The following is a 20,073-nucleotide window of genomic DNA, read 5'->3' on the forward strand; positions in this document are numbered from 1 at the left end:
TCATGACGGTTCAGTTTGCAGCATGGCGGTGAAGCAGCGACCACGAGAGGGAGTATGCTGTTACAGAAACAGGCCTGTGGCAATGCCTTCTGCTACCTGCCTTTCAAATTACTTTTTATAGTTTTTGACACAGAAAAATTACAAGATTTAGTCAATAAACAAAAAAAAAATTTTTAATTCAGTTTGAAGATGTATTCGCACTCATATGGGGCAAATGTATCAGATACCATCTACTAACAGTTGCCTTGTGAGCGATATCTGCAATGTGGTCTCATATATGACTGTTTTATTCTGTGATGTGGCATGTAAATTTTGTTCACAAGTTGGATGAGTTATTCTTGTAACAGATATAATGTTTTGCTACATTTGATTTTTGATGTACGATAGGAAAGTTGCATATCAAAGAGTGTGCTGTTATTTAACTTTCATTTACAGGTCTTTTACTTACAGGTCTGAGGATAGTTCATGTGTATCACAACTAATCAGTTAATTAAAAGAAATTAAATAAATGGGCTATACAATAACCTATTTTACAGTAAGTGAGCACAGATCTTCTTTGTGGGCATTGTCAATTTTTGTATAATTTTGTTACCTGATTACATTTGCCTCAAATTTGATTTTTTGTTGTTGTTAGGTGTGTCAGGGTGGTTATGTGGGGAAATTTTGTTGATGCATCCCAGACCATTTTAATACAATTTATGTTTCATACTTTTTTGCATTTTTGTAGTAAGTGAAATAAATTTTATTTCACACTAGGTGTGAATATCCATTTGATTTATGGTGCATAGAACACTATACAAAATTAAAATACTACAATTACAATGAACTTATTTGGTACTTGAGTGATTGAGACGGTTAAAAGATAATTATGCTGTTTAGATGTAACCTTAACACAAATATTATTATATGTATCTTACTAAGACACATTGACGCAGAGCAAATTTGTATTATGGAAATCACAGGAAATTATATTACATGTTAATACACAATATTTACTAAAGTTTAAAAGTTCAAGAAATCACCCAAGTGTTTTTGTTGTTTATAAAGCATCACTATTATTTCCATTTAGCTAAGAAGTACTATTTATCAGAATCATAAATACTGCCTCAGTTACACTGCTGAGTTATATTTTTTAGGATGAACAGTAAAAAGTAGTTTACCAAGGAAACAGAATACATAAGCAATTCTATTCATGATTTAAAAATATTATGTCACCACTTCAGATCCAGTTTTTCTTTCCCAATATGGCTCGTGATATTGTTGAACAATTCCTGCAGGAGAGTAGTGTAGATGTGCAGACTTAGCTGCCATTGTCCAGCTGCCACCTCTTCCAAATTTATTACGGGGAATAGGCTATGTTACCAAATGCCTGTTTGACACTTGCAGGATTTAAGGGAGTGATAAGTTTCTGAAATAGCTGGGTTTCTTCAAGAGTGTAACTTCAAACTGAATAGATGATGTTTCATTAAAACAACTGGAGTAGTAGATGGGATGGAACATTTACAGTTTGGGTCAACCATAAGGTATATTCAGGTGCATTTTTTATACAGTAATTATGAGAATGAACTTGAAAGAAAACAAATGCTTAAAGGTCAGATGGGGGGGACCTGTTGAAATCTGCACTCCAGTATACGTAACAAACTTGTACTCTGCTAGAAATCAGGTGTCTAGATTTACAGATTTACACATGTTATGCTCCAAGCATTTGTTAGTATTGTTATTCAGTATGTAAGCACAAGTTTGTGTCATTCTTGTAATGAATTCCTACTTCCTTCAACTGTCACCATCGTGGAAACTACCATTGTACTTCTGAATACAGAGTCACTGACAAAACTGTCAGAAATGGAGAACTGCCACTTACAGTACACATACCTGCCTGATTGGCAGTGAGGAGTACTACAGGAAATACATCAGCATTTCACACAAACAATTGCTACAAGTCAGCAGCAGTGACCTACTTTAATTTCTCTGGGCACCTGCATCAAAATATTTGATACTGTCTTCACATACTTATGTAAATGGCTAAGGGACATAAAATGGATTGATGCGAAGAACTGAAAATCTTCATAAGTGGTACAAAAAAAGGAAACAAATTGCTGAGTGATGATTTGGAAATCTACAGTGAGGACATTGTCCAAAAACTTCTCCAAAGTGGAATGGCCATTTCAGTAACAACATAAATATTTGGTAAATTCTGGAACATTTTTTCTAATAAAAAAATCCATTATTTACATTTGCAATATTTCCCTTTGATTTCTGGGATCAAAATATTATTAATATACATGTGAATTTAATTGATTGCAGTATAATAACGTATGTATTAATTCAACAGTGAAAAATTTAGGATGGAATGTAGCAATATTATGAAAAGGATAGTTGCTACTTAGCACATTGTAACACAGTCAACTGTATGAGCACAATTAGTGGAATTTCCATACAACCTCATTGCTACTCCCTCGGATAGAAAAACCGTCACTGTTACGGCAAATGTAATCGAGCAAAGTAATATATAATTAGTAAGAAGGCACTTGATGGACATTTTGTCAAACTAAAGAGTGATATTAAGACATGACAGTAGTAATCCAACATCTTTGCTTGAGTCAATTTTCATCATCACTAGTGTTGTTAATTTATAATTGACTTCTGGTTAGGTACCCTAATGGTTATTGTGCCCTACATTCATGCATTATAAATCATTTTATAACCTACTCATCGTGGAGATAATTGGATTAACATAAGATTCTTTGCACACTAGGTCAGGCACTCAAAATTTCTGGAACAGCAACTGTAACTGCAGTTTGAAGGAAGATATCTGACATGGGTTATCTGTAATTCACAAGTGATTGAAGATTTGTCTGTGCAGAACTTTTGAGAATCATTACTTCAGTGGCTGAAGATAGTCAACTTGCAGAAAATTTTTTCCTTGTTGTTCCAAAGAAATCGGACTTCGCTTGTAAGCGATATCACTGTGGTATCTCAGTCAGCATTATACAAGAGTTCGAAGTCTCTTGAGGACAGCTAGATAGGATGGATGAGAGCAATAGGGTTCAGCTGAGATGGAATGAACATCAAGTTACTTTAGTGTCTGTTTTTGATGCCCTGTTGGATACAGAGAAATTAACGGACTGCTCTATTTGTGCTGAGGGGCGACATTTAAGAGCACACAAGATAATTATTTCACCTTGTAGTCCATATTTTGAGCAGCTGTTCATTGAAAACTATGAGAAGCACCCAATTATTATTCTGCATGATGTAAAATACGATGTGCTGAAGGCTTTGATGGATTTTATGTACCGTGGTGAACTAAATGTACCACAAGTGCAGCTTACTGGTGTTTTTAAGCTCTGAGTCCCTTCAAGTGAGGGGACTATCCGCCGTGGACTTGTGGATGATGTCAAAATGCAGAAAGGCTGTGGAAGAAATGCACAGTCAGTACCTGTAGAAACTATCACATCCCATCCTGCTTCTGTGTCACGCTTTACCTCAGGTCAGAACGAGCCAGAAGGGATGGTGGAGAATGCTCTCCACGTGTGTCATCCCAGGAAGGAGGTTCTATGGAAGTAGACTCCATTTCTAAAGCAATTAGAAAGTCGAGAAAAAATATTAATCACTCTGGTTCTGAACAGGGAATGCACCGAAATGCACTTGAAGAAGTCATTACTCCTGATTTTGATAGTGTGCAACTTCCATCTCAAAGGCAAGTACTGCCCACAACCACTAACTCAACTGGTAGACCAGTTGATAGCTCATCTCGGGTGCTAAAAACATTACTGTCTGGTAGCCACACCACTGTATGTTCATCGTCATACACCCCAGTTCTTCATCAGTCTGCATGTAGTTAGTTGCAGAGCTCCAGAGGAGAAATAGCTGTTAAAGAGCAATTTTTAATAGCAGAAGCAGTATTATCTGACAAAAGGTCAGCAAGTCTGAGTTCACAGCAGGAAGTGGTATCACTAGAAACCAAACCTGAGAGCCTTGAGAATAACATGGAAATTGCAGAAGACCTTACTCTTGACGACGACGATGATTATCCTGGTGCCGATGATTATCGTGATGATTGGAACGGTACTGAAGTTTGCATTGGTGAAGTCGGAACAGTTAGTGAAAGTCTTACGTATGAAGAGAATTTTCACACTCGAGGAATTAACATTATGAATTCACCATTTGGTGCTGATATTTTTGGTAAAATGACTCAGGCTGTATTAGATAATCGATTTAGTTGTAATTCTTGTGGAAAATCTTATAAGAATCCATCAGGTCTCCAAAGGCACACGAGGCTACAGTGTGGTAAAGAACCGCATTATCAGTGCCCTTGGTGCGACTATCGGTGCGCTAGGAGTGATAATTTAAAAACACACATGACTATTTACCGTTGTCGGATGCAGAAAAAGTGAGCAATTTTTGAAGGGGATGTGTGATGATATGAACTTAACACAGAGAAAGGGATGAGTGTTGTTGAATGAGTTTCAGATAATCAGTGAGGACTTTTTTGTGACTTTTATTTCATCAGTGGCAGTGTATATGTGTAAATTGCATGAAGCAATGAGTGCTTGTGCTGTGTTGGTATAAATTCATCCCTGTATAAATTTTTCTGCTATGAGTACCTCTCTAATTTATGTGGAAACTGGACAGTCTCATTGCATGTGAAGTAATTTTCCTCAATATCTATGTAACTTGCTACGTAATAAAATAATTATACCTGCATTGATGTTATATCCTCATCAGTTATACATTTTGTTGTAAACATGATATTGTTTTGTGGGGAAGATCTAATTATATTACTTCTGATGTTGTATTGCTGGTGTGAAAACATTATAGAATTTTGACAGCTGTAACATGTTTGTGAATTACTATCTGATAATTATGCCAAAATTAAGAATTTGTCAACCATAAATATATATTGTGTTCTGCCAGAGTGAAATAAGATGAATGGACTCATTAAACTTTTTGTAGGAAAGATAGTTTTGTGGTTTGAGATTTTTTTGCACTTTTTTCATATTTGCTATCAGAAAATAACTATAACTTCATAAAAAAGAATGTGTATTTTTTACTGTCATTTATTCTCTGGTTCTGTTCTCCACTTGAAACCTCCATAGCTCCAATAATGCAAAGGGTGCCTGTAAATTATCTTTTACAATTTAAGAAAGCTATATTACATATTAACAAATGATTTTCAACATGTGATAAGATAATTAATGGTGCTGTTAATGTCTTGTCAGAATTCCATTTCTCTCCATGTTCGATTCAAGATCTCCCTGCTAACATGTTCCATGCATTGGAAATGCATGCCTTCAAACCATTTAGGTCTCTAATCTTGGTTTGGTACACCAGTGATTGACTTCCTTGCTATGTTGGAAAGTTTCATTGCATTTGGGTATTGGACAGATTTGTAAATGTTGAACAAGAAATAATTTTCTGTGGAGGAATGCTGTGTAATAACACTTTAAACAACTGTTTAACAATTGCCCCCAGTATATGTGCATTGCAAAAAAAGTGTTTCAGCAAGAAAAAAAATTGATTTGAGATTTTGTTTGGCTGTGTTGGACAATGTTATTAACAATATCATATTCTTAATTGACAACTTATTATTTAATGTGGCACAATGTTAGATAAATAAAGCATGTTGAGATTAAAGAGCCCAGGTCATTGAATTAAAAGTAGGAGTATTTGGTATTTTAATAAAACCAAATATTTCTTGAAGTGGTACATACAACTTTCAGAATATGTATGAAGTCATGGTGCATTGTTCATGCTTTCAATATACATATGCACCATATTAAACTATTAATTTTTTTAAAATTTCCTGGCAGGTTAAAAGTGTATGCTGGGCTGGGCAGAAAACCTGGTACTTTTGCCTTCCTCTACTGATTGAGCTATCAGAGCACAAGTCACAAGCCACCTTCAAAGTTTTACTTCTATTATTACCTCATCTCCTACCTTCCCAAATTTCCCATATCCACAGTTCACACAGTTTTAATTTGTCAGGAAAGTTCATATCAGCACGCACGTTGCTATAGAGTGGAAATTCATTCCGGGACTTTTTCTTCCTCCATTTCGCAGATGTTTCCTCATAGCTTCTTAGTAATTTCTCAGACTTTCTTGATCTATTTTCTCGTACTCTCCTAGCACTATATCCTAGAGCTTAACTCTGCCCCTCTCCAGTTAACAGTTTTTTCCTGGTGTTTCTTCAAGCCCTCCATGGGGCACAGTACACTTATTTGACTTCACATTGCTCCACATCTCTTATTGGTTCGTTGAGGAATTTACACTTGCATGCTGCTAAACATATCAGGAATTTAGAACCTACACTTATATATGAATTGTAGCCTGATCCTTATTAAAAACCTTTGGAGGCTTTATTATTGTTTGGTGTTGCTGGTTTACAAGGGAAAGCTAGTTCTTTTTAATTTTGTTCCTTTGTGTGCATTTTAGAATTTGTCATTGATCTTGTAGTATGTGGTGAAGGGCGTACAGTGATTGGTATTCCATTTTTTGTGGGTTCGCAGTAATCGGTTACCATCACTGTAATTTGATTCTCTTGAAAGATGGAAGTATGAGTTGGGAGTATGGGGAATAGACTTTGATTTGGTGAGGTGTGATTTCCTTATGAATAAGAAACTACATTTTTGACAATGTACCAAATACTACTTCAGTTTTTGAGGACTGAGTTATCACATTGTATTTTTGTTGCATACAAAATATACCATTACACAATTATTTATGAATGGTTTTCTGGGAAGTTAATTGTTTATTCAACCAGCTCCAATTTTAGAATGGAATTATATATGTTAGCTTGATACAGTCAGAAAATAGTATGATTAATACAGGTGTGCATTAACTACCTTTTTAAATATGTTGTTTTTAGTTACTTCTTCGATTTCCACATACTATTGAATTTGCAGTTTGATTCCCCAATAGTAACAATGGTTATGATTTTTGAAAACTTATTTGTCTTCTGTTATCTTTTCTTAATGATAGTTATGAACTTAACAGCTATATAACATTCTAGTGAGTAAGTGTAGACTGGAATTTTCAAAGGTGTTACATGCCAAAATACTCTCCTCCGTATTTTTGGTCAGAAAATGCTTTAAGCCATGCAGTCATTTTCCTCTCAAAAGCACTATGTTCCTATTCATCATTTTCAAGTCGAGACTGATGGTGATTGATGGTGCTGGTGTCAGTTCTAGCTATCATGGGCTCTTGAAAAGCGTTAAGCACTACATTGATATTATCATTTATGGGATGCAAATTGGCATTGTGAATGTTGGCAGTTCTGAATTCTGTGTGTTTTGTGTTAGTGAAATGTAATCATATACATTACCTTTACCGGTATTTAAAGTGAAAAAGTGATATTTCATTGTTGTAATCATGCCTACCAGTACAAAATCTTAAGAAACCACCTGCACTTCAGGTACGTGAAGTGCATGTTAAAATTAATTATGTGTGATTTAAAACTGAAACCATTATCAAGGTTAGGTATCGGTTGTTAACATGGTAACATACACCTTTATGAGTCATTCTTGCAGAAAACATGTAAATGCAAATTACAATACAGAAAAACCTAGTAAAGATTAAAAAATGGTTGTCTTCATTTAATTCTGGAAGCTAAATTGGATAAACCAGAACAACTTTCTTATGCAACGTTTTTCTGTAGAGATGTCCAGAAACACCGAAAACATAACAACAAGAATGAAAGTACCAGTAGGTGGCAGAGTACTGCACTGTATAATATCCCACACAGCAAAGACGGAAAGGTGCTTTGAAAAACCACATTCATGAACACGTATGACTTGGGCCACAAAGAAATAAAAGTGGTAATTTCTAAAAAGAAACAGGGTGGTATAAGTTACATTGACTATAAGAAACCTAAGGCAGTCTATAAGAATACAGATAATGGTGAGTGCAGTGTGAAAAATCATATTAATTTGTTTTGAAAGGGTGAACGCCATTGCTCTAGGGCTAAATCTAACACCCAATTTGTAAGCCCATATTTGAATATCCAAAGAACATCAGTTGCAATTAATGAAGTATTTCCAAGTGACAAAGTTGGATATAAATACATTAAGGTCTTTAAGAAAAGTTTCTCTGAATGAAATTCTGTTACCCCAGGTAAGATCTGTGACAAACTGCAGTAAGAAATTCAAGGGTAAAATCTACAAAGCAGGGACTATATTTGCAAATGTACAAAGCAGAAAATGCTACCGACAAGGTAAAAGCCACAGTTGTTCTTGCTCAAATGCCAGGAAGTGAAATATCTACTATTTGCATTTAGTATGGATTTGCAGCAAGTACTGTATGTCCATAAACTTAATAATTCTGAGATTTTTTATTGTCGTCAATTGAGCTGTTTAAACTGCGGCATCAACTTAGATGACACCAACAGTTCTTATACATGTTTATGGCATGAAGTTACTGCTATTAGAGGAGGTAACTAAATAGATTTATTTATCTTATGTTTTATCACCTTGGTATTACATAACAAAAGTAACTATATGTGTGTTTAGTAATAATGGTGTAGAACGAATTATAAACAGAGAAATAATATTTTTGCACCTATTTCTAATCTTCCTCTGAGTTTTTGAAGCCATTTAGCAGAAATTTCTTGTCAGCAATCACAGCTATGTAGAATGTGACAGAGATTTTTTTCTTGTTGAGAAGTGTAAAAATGTAGTCATTTGCCCCAGCAGATCTTGAAGGAAAAAAAAAAGTGATTACATCAGCAAAATCAAACAGTGAAAAGCCCAGGTTGAAATATCAACAGTATTATGAAAAGGATAGACTGCTACTCAGTGTACAGATGACGTGTCACACACACCATCACGATCTGCAGCCATTGCGGCCAGAGTGCAACTCAAATGCCTCAAACAGGGACAACAATCTGGAGTGGGTAGGGAAAGGGGGAGCTGTGGAAAGGTACCGATGGGGGAAGAGGAATCAGTGCTGCCTGTTGGGGTGTGCAGGACTAGAGGTGACAGGACAGTTTTGATAGGTGCAATGTCAGGAGGCTGTGGGGGAGGGAAAAACTGGGTGTGGAAAGGAGAGGAACAGAGCAGGGGAAAGGACAGGTGGGTGCACTGGCAGGGAGCAGCACGCAGTTGAGGATGAGGGGAGGTGAATTGTGAGGAAGTGACAGGACAGAGGGAGCAGAGGAAGGTGGGTGGAGAGCGTGGGGACAATTGGTTGTTGTAGTTTGAAGCTTAGATGATTTTGGGAGCGGATAATGTGTTGTGAGAATAACTCCTACCTGTACAGTTTAGGAAAGCTGGTGTCGGAGGCGAGAATCCAGATGTCTCGGGTTGTGAAGCAGCCATTGAAATCGAGCACGTTATGGTTAGCTGCATTTTCTGCCAAAGTTTGCTCTCGACCACAGTTTGGCAGTGTTCATTCACCTGGGTGTACAGTTGATTAATAGTCTTAGCAGTATAAAAATCTGAGCAACAATTGTGGCATAGATGATGTATGACACGGCTGCTTTCACAGGTGGTCTGGCCTCTGATGGGGTACGGTAGGTCTGTGAAGTGGGTGCGTGAATGGAGCAGGTCTGGGGCGGGTGGCACAACACCACTCTCAAGAGGGATGGGAATGATCTCGGGTAGGAAGTCCCTAACTTTCGGGCACGATGAGAGGTAACGAAAGCCCTGACGAAGGATGTGATTCAGTTGTTCCAGTCTGAGGTGGTATTGGGTGACGAAAGGGGTACTCCTTTATAGCCGGTTCTCAGGATCGGTGGGAGGATTTGGCGTGTGTGGGGATATGGCATGGGAAATTGTTTGTGGACCAAGCCTGGGGGAGGGGGGGGGGGTTGTAGCTTTCTGTGAAGGCATTTGTGAGACCTTCATCGTGCTGGGCAGGGGAGCTCCCATCACTGCAGATACGTTGTCCCTGTGGGCCAGGCCTTCCCATACAGCCAGCCAACCTTACGAGCTTCTTCCCAGAAAATTACAGAGCAGTTGCTGATGGACACGGTAAGAGATTTCGTTAATATATTGCTGGCCTAGGGAAGATGTATGCAGGGTAGTGGACTCTTGCTATTTTGGCAGACTATCACTGCGTGGAACTTATAACTGACATTCTAAGAAGAAATGCATAGCCGGTTTATAGTTGAATCAAAAATTCTTCACAATGTAAAGTCAGAACACAGACAATGGAGAAAGTGTTAATGGCACTGAATGGAACATACCATACTGGTACTGAATAGAATGTACTGTATTGGTTGGTACCCACTGTTGTTTTTGTTATCCAATATAAATTAATGGATTACTTGAAGCACAGTGAGAACACGGTCCAGGTAAACAATGTATAACTGTTTTATTGAAAAGTACATGAACCAGAATACTCATTCTTGGGAGAAAAGTTAATCACTGCAAGTTTCCGATAACTCGTGATTAGCACTAGATTTATAAAATTCCAACTTCTGCTGAAGGTCATAATGATGCAGCAGTCAAACTTAATGTTCACGTGGAAGTAGAACAAAATAATGTAATGAAGGTCAACACCCAATACAGAGTTCGTGGGCGCCTCCAATGCAGAGGTTGAATTCCTGTGATGGTGGAAGCAGGTGCTGTCAGCTTCATCGGCCGGCATTGGCCGGTGCTGCACGCCATCATATGTAGCGAAAATTCTGCTCGAGGCTTCGACTGGAGAACTCTGGGTGCAGTCAGCATCCGGCCCAGAGCTCGACGGAAGCTGCCTCCGAGCGGCCCTGCAACTCGCTAAATATTCAGGCTGCGTAGAGGCACGAGAAGAACTATTTGTAATCGTATGGCTCACAGAGGCACCGGGTTCTAGGGGCCGGTGTGCTGCCACTGCTGATGTGCACAGTGTGGGTGGTTGACTTCTGTCATCTGCTGATGTAGTTCCTTCGAGGTTAGGCCACTTGGTGTACCATTGCTGGGAGAAGGGCTGCCAGTCTGTAGGGCATTCACCCACAACCTCCTTTTAATTCTGCGCTCTTTCATTTAATAAGAAATGCTGACATACATTTTTAATACTTTCCCTGGCAGCCTTCTCTTAACCGTGTAACATTTCATCAAACTACCTCACTGCAAAGCTCTCATCTTAATGTGCCAATGGGGTACCTATCCTTATTGACTTTTAATTCATTCAGTTCTTCCTTAAAGTGCTTATATGCCTTGCCTGTGTCATTCATTTTCTTAACGACATCTACACGACACCGCACATTGTGTGTGGAGCATGAACTGTCATCTTTGTGCAGTCAACCAGCAACTCAAGTAAGATATTCTTAGCTGACATGAATTTCTTCTAAGCTAGTGAGTTTTAATATACTGAGACACATGAGCTGTACTGTCTCATTTACAAATTAAACAATGTTGTAGTGTAATCTAATTGCATACTTAGTGGAAGTGCGACAAATTTAAGGTCACCATAAAGCTGCCATGGAATTTCAGTATACAAAACGACTTGAAGCAAACATTTAATATTTGCTTATGACTCATTCATGAGAATAGCATACCTAATTGGCATTGAAGGAAACTTTTTACCAATATGGAGAAGTAAGTATGCTGGCAATATATTTCTCCTCTCTTCCTTTGTGCATGGGAAAGTTTGTAAAACAAAACCCACAGCTGTGTTCATTATTAGCACAATGGAATTGATGAGAATTAGCCACTTTCATGCAGTTTAGAGTTTTGTTGTTGCATAGTGTTTTCTGTTGACAAGAAGTAGCAAGTTGAAGCCTGCACAGCTTTGTTAACAAAATATTCAAAGGGCTTGCCTTACTCAAGTGTGTTATTTCCTCGTGAATGTGCAATATATCACAGTTTACTCAACAGAAAAGTCCCCTCCCCCCCGAGGAAATCATCGTGTGCGAATGTTGAAAAGGAACCCCTCTTCATGTTATGATTGCGGCTCAGATGTCGTGCCAGCATCTGTTTGGACCATATTTTTTTCAGGCTGCATAGAGATACAAGAAGAGGTTCTTATTTGGACATGTTGCAAATGCGGTTAATATCCGAGCTCAAAAACAAGGGAATCGTAGGCAGTGTGTAGCTACATCTGTAGGAACTCCAGCATACTTTGCTATTCAAGCATGCAAGTTCCCTGATAAACAGTTTCAAGAGCATGTTTCAAGGGCAACATCTCCAGTCTTACTGAAATGGCCACCACAGGGTTTGGAACTTAACACAACAGAAAACTTGCGATTGAGGAACAGTAGAGTTCTATGTGGCTCTGCATCAGTGCAAGGCTAATGTAGAATTGTAAAAAAAATGTTAAGGAAGCCTTTCAAAGCAAAACCCCTTAAACTCTCAGAAAGACATTAAAGAGGACATGTAGATGCCTATGTAAGGCACAATGGTGGATTTAAGGTTCACTGGGTGCATAACTTTTGTACAAGTTAGTTCATTAAAATGCAAAGGAATGTTTTGACCAAGGAATACAAGAACTTTTGGACACACTATGCTTCTGAACTGATTAAAATAGGCAGTGTGTGTACCTGTGATCTCTGAGAGAGAATACTGTCAAAGATTATATGAGGGTGAATAAAAGATAAACAGGAGTTTTTTTGAAGTTTATTTAACCATTTCAGACCTGAATTTTTTCTGTATGAATGAAAATATTTTTTATGCTGTAATGCTATTAGATTATTTTTTAATGATTTTAAAGATGAGATTTATACAAAAATATGTACCCTCTTTCAAAACTGAATTTTTTACACTTGGCTTCTTTGTATGGACGATAGTAACTAGCTTTGAAATATTCACTATTTCAATAAATAACTGATAATTCATTAATTATCACCCAAAATAATAATATTCAATTATACAGTGGACTATAATCAACCACTTTCGTGTATTCTGCACAAGCTGCTGTATGCTGCTACGTTGACATTGTTCTTATAGTGATGCCTAACTGCTGGTAGCACTTGTGCATGACAAAAAGATTGAACATTCACAAATTTGTACATGAAGTTTCCACAGTGGAAAAATATTTCTGTTGTGGCTAAGACACAGTATAAGTTAATGTACACAATTGTAGCCAGTGGGTCAGAAAGGGTTAAGATTCAGAAAAAAAAATCATACATGTGAATTAATTTTTCCATCGGGTAAACAGTTTCTTGCTCCCACTTTTGTAAAGTGTACATGGCTGTGACAACAGCCAGTTGCACATGAATGCTTTGACAGTGCCAGTGTCAGCTGATCTGTGTCGTCCTACTGCTTCGTTTAATACAACTACAGTTGGCAGTTGATGGTTGGAGTGCTGACACATTATCTGTGTATCCAGTAATGCTGGCAGCCAATGGGTTATGCGTTGGGATCTTACCAACCTGTGCCACATCAAAGACAGCCTGAAGATGACACAATGAAGCATTGAAAATGGTAGTGACAAAATAAATTAAAATTGTAAGTGTTGTGACTCGCCGATCATTCAAAGTGCCGCCGCACAATTACGCGCGTCCTCTACGTGCGGCGCTGTCTGCCAGCCGTGCAGCAGCTGCGCCACCTAAGCGGCCAGCCGAGCAGCGGCCGCTAGACTGGGACTCAGTGCTCATTCGAATGCTAACGTGTGCACGTCTTACTTGTCAAGTTACTCTGTGACTTATATGTGTTGTTGTGTCGTTCTGAAATATGTGTTAATCTTGAAATTCTAACAATTAGCGACGAGGTAGTGGATTTTTCCTTTTCACCGTTGCATTCGAATGCTAATGTGTACACGTCTTACTTGTCAACTTACTCTGTGACTTAAATGTGTTGTGTCGTTCCGAAATATGTGTTAAACTTGAAGTTCTAACAGTAAGGACTGCTGTAGGTCACGATACTATGCAGCGTTCACAATACAGTGGTTATAGAGAAAAATGATGAGAACAACTACTTTAAAATCAAAGAAGACTATTGCAAGAACCTTCCCCGCAGAGATAAGACTTTTGGCTTTGGCGCGTGCAAATTTGTCCTTTGTGCACTGTTCCATACTGCTATATTTTGATTCCGGGATGTAATGGTGCACACATGCCATCACAATCTGTTGCAAAAAATGTTCCCCTTCAATTTGGTAGCATGTCAGTATCTGTTGGCACACCTCAAGACAATGAAATTTGTGCTCTGCAGTTAGATGAGGCATCCATGTACTGCACGCTTTCTGAAATTCAAGGTTGTCAGTAATGATTTCAGCAAGTGCTATTTGGCAGTCGTCTTCTGTAAGGTGGCTAACAATACCAATGTTCTCCTCGGTTGTGCTGGTTCTTGGTGAGCTCCATTCTCAACTCTTTCTTGGCTTTGGAAAAACTGTTTGTGTCATGCATACACCCGAGTCTTTCTCGGGGTGCTGTCCTTTTCAGAATTTTGGACTGTTTTATGCCCTCTGTTGTGAGAAACTTGATTATAATGCAGTGCACAACTGGTGGCAATATCTCTAGCTCTGACATTGTGATTCTAACTGAGCAGATGGAACAACAATGTTCTAGGTGTGGAGAAGAATCACTGGAAACTAAAGCAACAGTGAGCAGAGATGCCACCACACTCTGTTTGCAAAAATGCGCAAAAATCAAATATACTGGTTTATATTTGATTCACCGTAGTACTTAATCATCAAGCCCCTAATCAAAATCAGTGGCATCATCACATATTAAATGACAAAATTTAATGTGAACTGATTTTAAAGATTTCTGTTTTGACAGGGACGGTATAGGTTTGTGTGATGTCACAACTGTTCTGTTAATTTGTTCTATCTGATATGTGTTTCATTCTCTTTTTGCTTGCAATTTAACTGCTAATGTTCTCTCTTGAAAAAATTGCTTGCTTGTTCTTCTAACATATTTGTGAAGAAAAATTGTGATTGAAATGAAGCTGCAGCTGAATACATTTGTGAAAAGGTCACTGCTTACCAAGTGACGCAAGAACCTTAGCTTTTAGAACTAGAAGTGTCTTAACTTTTCAAGAGGAAAGTGTTAGAGGAAACAAAACTTGAGGATTCAGTAAGGCAGTTGCCCATTATTGACAGTCAAGGAAAAACATCTGGGTGCGTTAAGTAGGTAGTTACAAAAGATTGACCTTCATGGATATTTGCCTGGTTTCTCTCTCTCTCTCTCTCTCTCTCTCTCTCTCTCTCTCTCTCTCTCTCTCTCTCTCCTCCCCCCCCCCCCCTTTTCCCCCTCTCCCTCCGCTTCTCTGTATTGTTTCTCTTATTTGTGGCATTATCCCATTTGGCAATTTTTTGCAATTTTTTCCCATGAAAGTCCTTGCTGAAATGGATGTTTTCCAGTAAAGGAAACATTGTTCTGAGTGTTTTCAGGTTCTATGTTTCTGAAAGGTTGATTAGGAACCATCTCAGTACTTCCGGTGAAATTGCCTGAAAGCTTTCCTCATGCTAGCTTGCATACCAAATCAACAATTGATTAATATTGTACATGTATTCAATGAAAGCCCACTTCATTCCTCTGTGTAGCAAATGGCTGATGTACACTTTTCCTTGTATTAGTAGATTTTTCCTATATTTATTAGTAAACATTATGGGTAGGTATTGTGTCAAAAATATAGTGGTGTAGTTCTAGAGGAATAATCTGAGGAGTCTGTATGCACATAGTAAACAAGCAGATAAACCTTTTTTCTGTGTAGAAAATCTGCACAGATTTAAAGCCAAAAAGGAAATCATCATATAGTTTTGTTACACCGCGAAGAACAATTATTGTTACATTAATCCTTTCAGACCTGAATTTTTCTATACGGAGGAAATTTTTCCTTTATGCCATAATGCTCTTAGGTTATATTTTTATGATTTTAGACTCAAGATTGGCACAAAAATATGTACCCATTTGCAAGATTATACTTTGTGCATTTGTTGTCTTTTTATGGATCACAGTAACTAATTTTTAAATATTCACTGTTGTAATAAATCAACTGATCATTCACTATCTATCACACAAAATATCAATAACAATATCCAATTACGCTAAACAACACATTCTATTTATTCTAGCAGTCACAAGCTGCTGTGCACTGCTACATTGACTTGTTCATATTTTTATAGTGACACCCAAGAGTTGGCAGCACTAGTGCATGATGAAAAGATTGAACATTCGCAAATGTGTGCATGAGGTTTCCATTGGGGGAAAAATATTTCTGTTGCAACTAAGACATACTAAAAGATAATGTACATAATTGTAACCACGGGGTCAACAAAGGTTAAGCCATTGTGTGCAATTTTGTTTTATATTACAACATTTGCTATACAGGATGTCCCAGGAGGAACAGTCAGTATTCAGGGATGATACAGAAGCAACCATTCAAAACAAATAAGTCATGGACTCAAAAATGCATACCTTAGCTCTATGAGTACTTGCCCAGTAGAAGAGATGTTTCACAATAGCAAAGATGAGCAAGTGTTACTAGCTCTTAAGGTGTGCACCTTGGAGCTCATGTTTACTGGATGTTTTCGTTTTGGTCCATACTACCTCCTAGTAAAATATGGAAAGAAAAAAGCTTGCAGTAGAAGAGAGTCGTTTCACAGTATTGAAGATGAAGTGCTCGTAGCTCTTAAGGTATACATTTTAAAGCCCACGTTTACTAGATTTCTTTGCTTTGAATGGTCGCTCCTGTCATCTCCCTGAATATTGACCATTTCTCCAGGGACATCCTGTATATTCATGTAGTTTTTAGAACTGTGTGCTTGCACATGCAAACACTCACATATTACATCAAGAATTCTTAGAGCCTTGTCACAAACAGAAAAAATACTTGTTTTATAAATTATAATTGTGTGGACACTAATGGTTATAGCATTTGTGCATCCTGAAAGCAAACAAGAATTCACCTTGTATGCATTAATGAGTAGTAACCTTATATTAAGAATGGCAGTCATGGTAACATGCCTGGGCGAACTCATCACCACTCCTTTGTTGGTGCTAGAGCTATGCAATTTGACTTCTGTGAAGAATCGAAGAAAGGTTTACAACATCTGTTATAAGAAAGAAAATTAATGCAAGTGTAAAACATTTATCAGTCAAAGCAGAAAATAAATTATCAGTAAAATGAAATTTTGTAGTGGTTGCACTACTTTTCACCTTGGTCAATTAATTCTTCTTCACTCCAATTATGGGAATTTTTATTGGATTTAAGATGTATGTAACTTTTGTAACTGTCAATTCATTTCTTTTGTTTTAAATTTGTTCCTAGTGTGAAAGGGCTCTAGAGAATGTACCGTTTTTTATTCAAAAAGTTTAACAGGACTAAAATTTGGAGTATTGACATTTTTGTGCTGGGCATGTCATGTTGATACTACAGAAAGAAGTTAATGTAAATGGCTCAGCAACGGAGCACATTTTACATGGACTCTTTGTATATGAACAAACTAACATAATGTTGGGCATTCATCATTGTTTGTATATCTGCCTGTAGCTTCTGTATTGTAATTATTTCTTGCAGGCTGACTTTCCAGCTTGAAATGAGGATGTTTGCTCTTTGTAAAATTTCTGTATTTATTATGATAATCTACATCCTTCACAAAACCTGTAAATTCCTCAGTATTGCTAGAGATGTGTGAGGTTGATATTTCATTCGCAACTAGATTTACTGTAGTTTTCCCAAATTGTTTAATCCGAATGCCGAGAAGGTTTCCTTGAAAGACGTCTGACCTTTTTCTTACCCTCTCATTGTCCATTCCGAGGTTATTCTCTGTCACTAATTGTACGTTAAGTGCTCATCTTTCTTCCTGCTACTACATCAGATACACATTACTCAATGATTTCAGATAATAGCTTTTAAACATACTAAATTCCTGAAAGCATTATTAAATTTTGACTCGATAGTCTTGCCACAAATGGTAAACATAGTTGAAACTTCCTGGCAGTTTAAAACTGTGTGCGGACCGAGACTCGAACTTGGGACCTTTGCCTTTCACTGGCAAGTGCTCTACCAACTGAGCTACCCAAGCATGACTCACATTCCGTCCTCACAGCTTTACTCCTGCCAGGAGAGCACTTGCCCGCGAAAGGCAAAGGTCCTGAGTTAGTCTCGGTCCGGCACACAGTTTTAATCTGCCAGGAAGTTTCATATCAGCGCACACTCCGCTGCAGAGTGAAAATCTCATTCTGGGTAAACATAGTTGTTTCATGAATTATAATTGTGTGTTCACTAGTAACCACTGCTTTTGTGCTCCTGCAAGATAAGCTGACACCAAATTTGTATAAAGTATCATAAGAACAAATTGTCACACTCTTTTCCTCATAATTACTGCTGGATGCATTGAAGGTATTGTGGTGAAAAGTATTTCTTTCGTAATCTATTCTCTTCCTCATCACCCTGATCGATGAACTACATGTTTCTGGAATTCTCCCAATAAATTAAAGTTGACTATTTGCCATCCTTACCATTATGTTTACATGCTCATTCCATTTCATGTTGCTTTGCAGCATCTCACCTAGGTTGCTGTTGTTGTGGTCTTCAGTCCTGAGACTGGTTTCATGCAGCTCTCCATGCTACTCTATCCTGTGCAAGCTTCATCATCTCCCAGTACCTACTGCAGCCTACATCCTTCTGAATCTGTTTAGCATATTCATCTCTTGGTCTCCCTCGACGATTTTTACCCTCCACGCTGCCCTCCAGTACTAAATTGGTGATCCCTTGATGCCTCAGAACATGTCCTACCAACCGATCCCTTCTTCTAGTCAAGTTGTGCCACAAACTCCTCTTCTCCCAAATCCTATTCAGTACGTCCTCATTAGTTATGTGATCTACCCATCTAATCTTCAGCATTCTTCTGTAGCACCACATTTCGAAAGCTTCTATTCTCTTCTTGTCTAAGCTATTTATCGTCCATGTTTCACTTCCATACATGGCTACACTCCATACAAATACTTTCAGAAATGACTTCCTGACATTTAAATCAATACTCGATGTCAACAAATTTCTCTTCTTCTGAAACGCTTTCCTTGCCATTGCCAGTTTACATTTTATATCCTCTCTACTTCGACCATCATCAGTTATTTAATCGTATTGACTGTGTCAAGAAGCACACCATTAATATTATATTTTTGAATATTACAGAATTGTTTTTCCTAGCCGTCAGAATTTACTTAAGATTTTCTACATTTGGAGGAAGCCACCATTCATCACGTCAGATAGGGATTCTGTCCAAGTCACCCTGTATCCTCCAACAATCAACCAATGATAGCACTTTTCCTCACATTATAGCGTTATCATCAAACTGTCACAGATTATGCTTACCCAATGTGTCAGACCATTTGTGTATATGGAGAACAAGAGTGGTACTATGACAATCCTGACTACAGCCTCATCTGTGACGAACACTCACTGTCCACAATGTGTACTTCATTCCATTTCATAAGGAATCTTCTAGCCACTCACATACTCGGGAACCTGTTTCACACAGTAGGACTGGGCGGTGCTTACCTTCATGAGGCAAAATGTGTCGTGCTGGCAGGAGTCTCATACAAAAATAAAAGGGAAAACTGCCTAGCACTCTCAACTAGTAATTCCGTCATTGGGGAGGAGAGGCTGATAGGTTAGGCAATGTCAAAATGGAAGGGAGACCCCAGGATGAGAGGGGGCCACTTGTAGTGGGACTGTGGGTCTATCCTCTCAGCCTGGTGTGTGTGTTTGTAACATGACCTTCCTTTTTAATGTTCTCTAACCTGCCTCCCAACACAGGAGTGGTTAGTTCCGAAAGCTAGATAGTGTATCACATTCTCTTTTGCGTGTGCCTGTTAACAATGCTGTGTGTATATATATTACGTTTGTCATAATGTTAAGAAATTTGATTTGGAAAATGGAAACAAAATTTTATGAATGCCAGAAAAAAATTATCACATGTGGTGCAAAAAGAATGATATTTTTAACAGTGAGGTTGCAAGATAATGATGTTTATTATTATTATTTGGTAATGATATATGTAATAACAACAATAATGATAGTAGTAGTAGTAATAATAACAATAATAGTAATAGTAATAACAATAGTAATAACAATACCAACAATATACAAAATATTAACTTCAGTCATTACACAGAAATTAATGACACATACAACACAGAACAAAATTATAAATGAAGAACAAAAAGGCTGCTGCAAAGGAGCACCAGGATGTAGAGAGCAACTGATAATA

The 20,073-nt window shown here is 37.8% G+C and overlaps 1 protein-coding gene across 11 annotated transcripts in view; it reads left to right on the top strand.

The window, feature by feature from the left end:
• The window catches only part of LOC126106877 (longitudinals lacking protein, isoforms N/O/W/X/Y-like), a 321,743-nt gene that overhangs the window by 117,861 nt on the left and 183,809 nt on the right, over positions 1-20,073 (top strand). Inside the window, exon 4 of one of the 11 annotated variants that reach the window (XR_007523404.1) lies at positions 2,756-5,098. The exons of the other annotated variants lie outside the window; for them this stretch is intronic. The gene's annotated coding sequence lies outside the window, so the exon portion shown is untranslated. Of the gene's footprint in view, positions 1-2,755; positions 5,099-20,073 lie in introns of those variants that run through there. 11 annotated transcript variants of the gene reach the window in all.

The sequence above is a fragment of the Schistocerca cancellata genome, chromosome 10 (assembly GCF_023864275.1).
Source record: "Schistocerca cancellata isolate TAMUIC-IGC-003103 chromosome 10, iqSchCanc2.1, whole genome shotgun sequence".
Taxonomy (NCBI): Eukaryota; Metazoa; Arthropoda; class Insecta; order Orthoptera; family Acrididae; genus Schistocerca; species Schistocerca cancellata.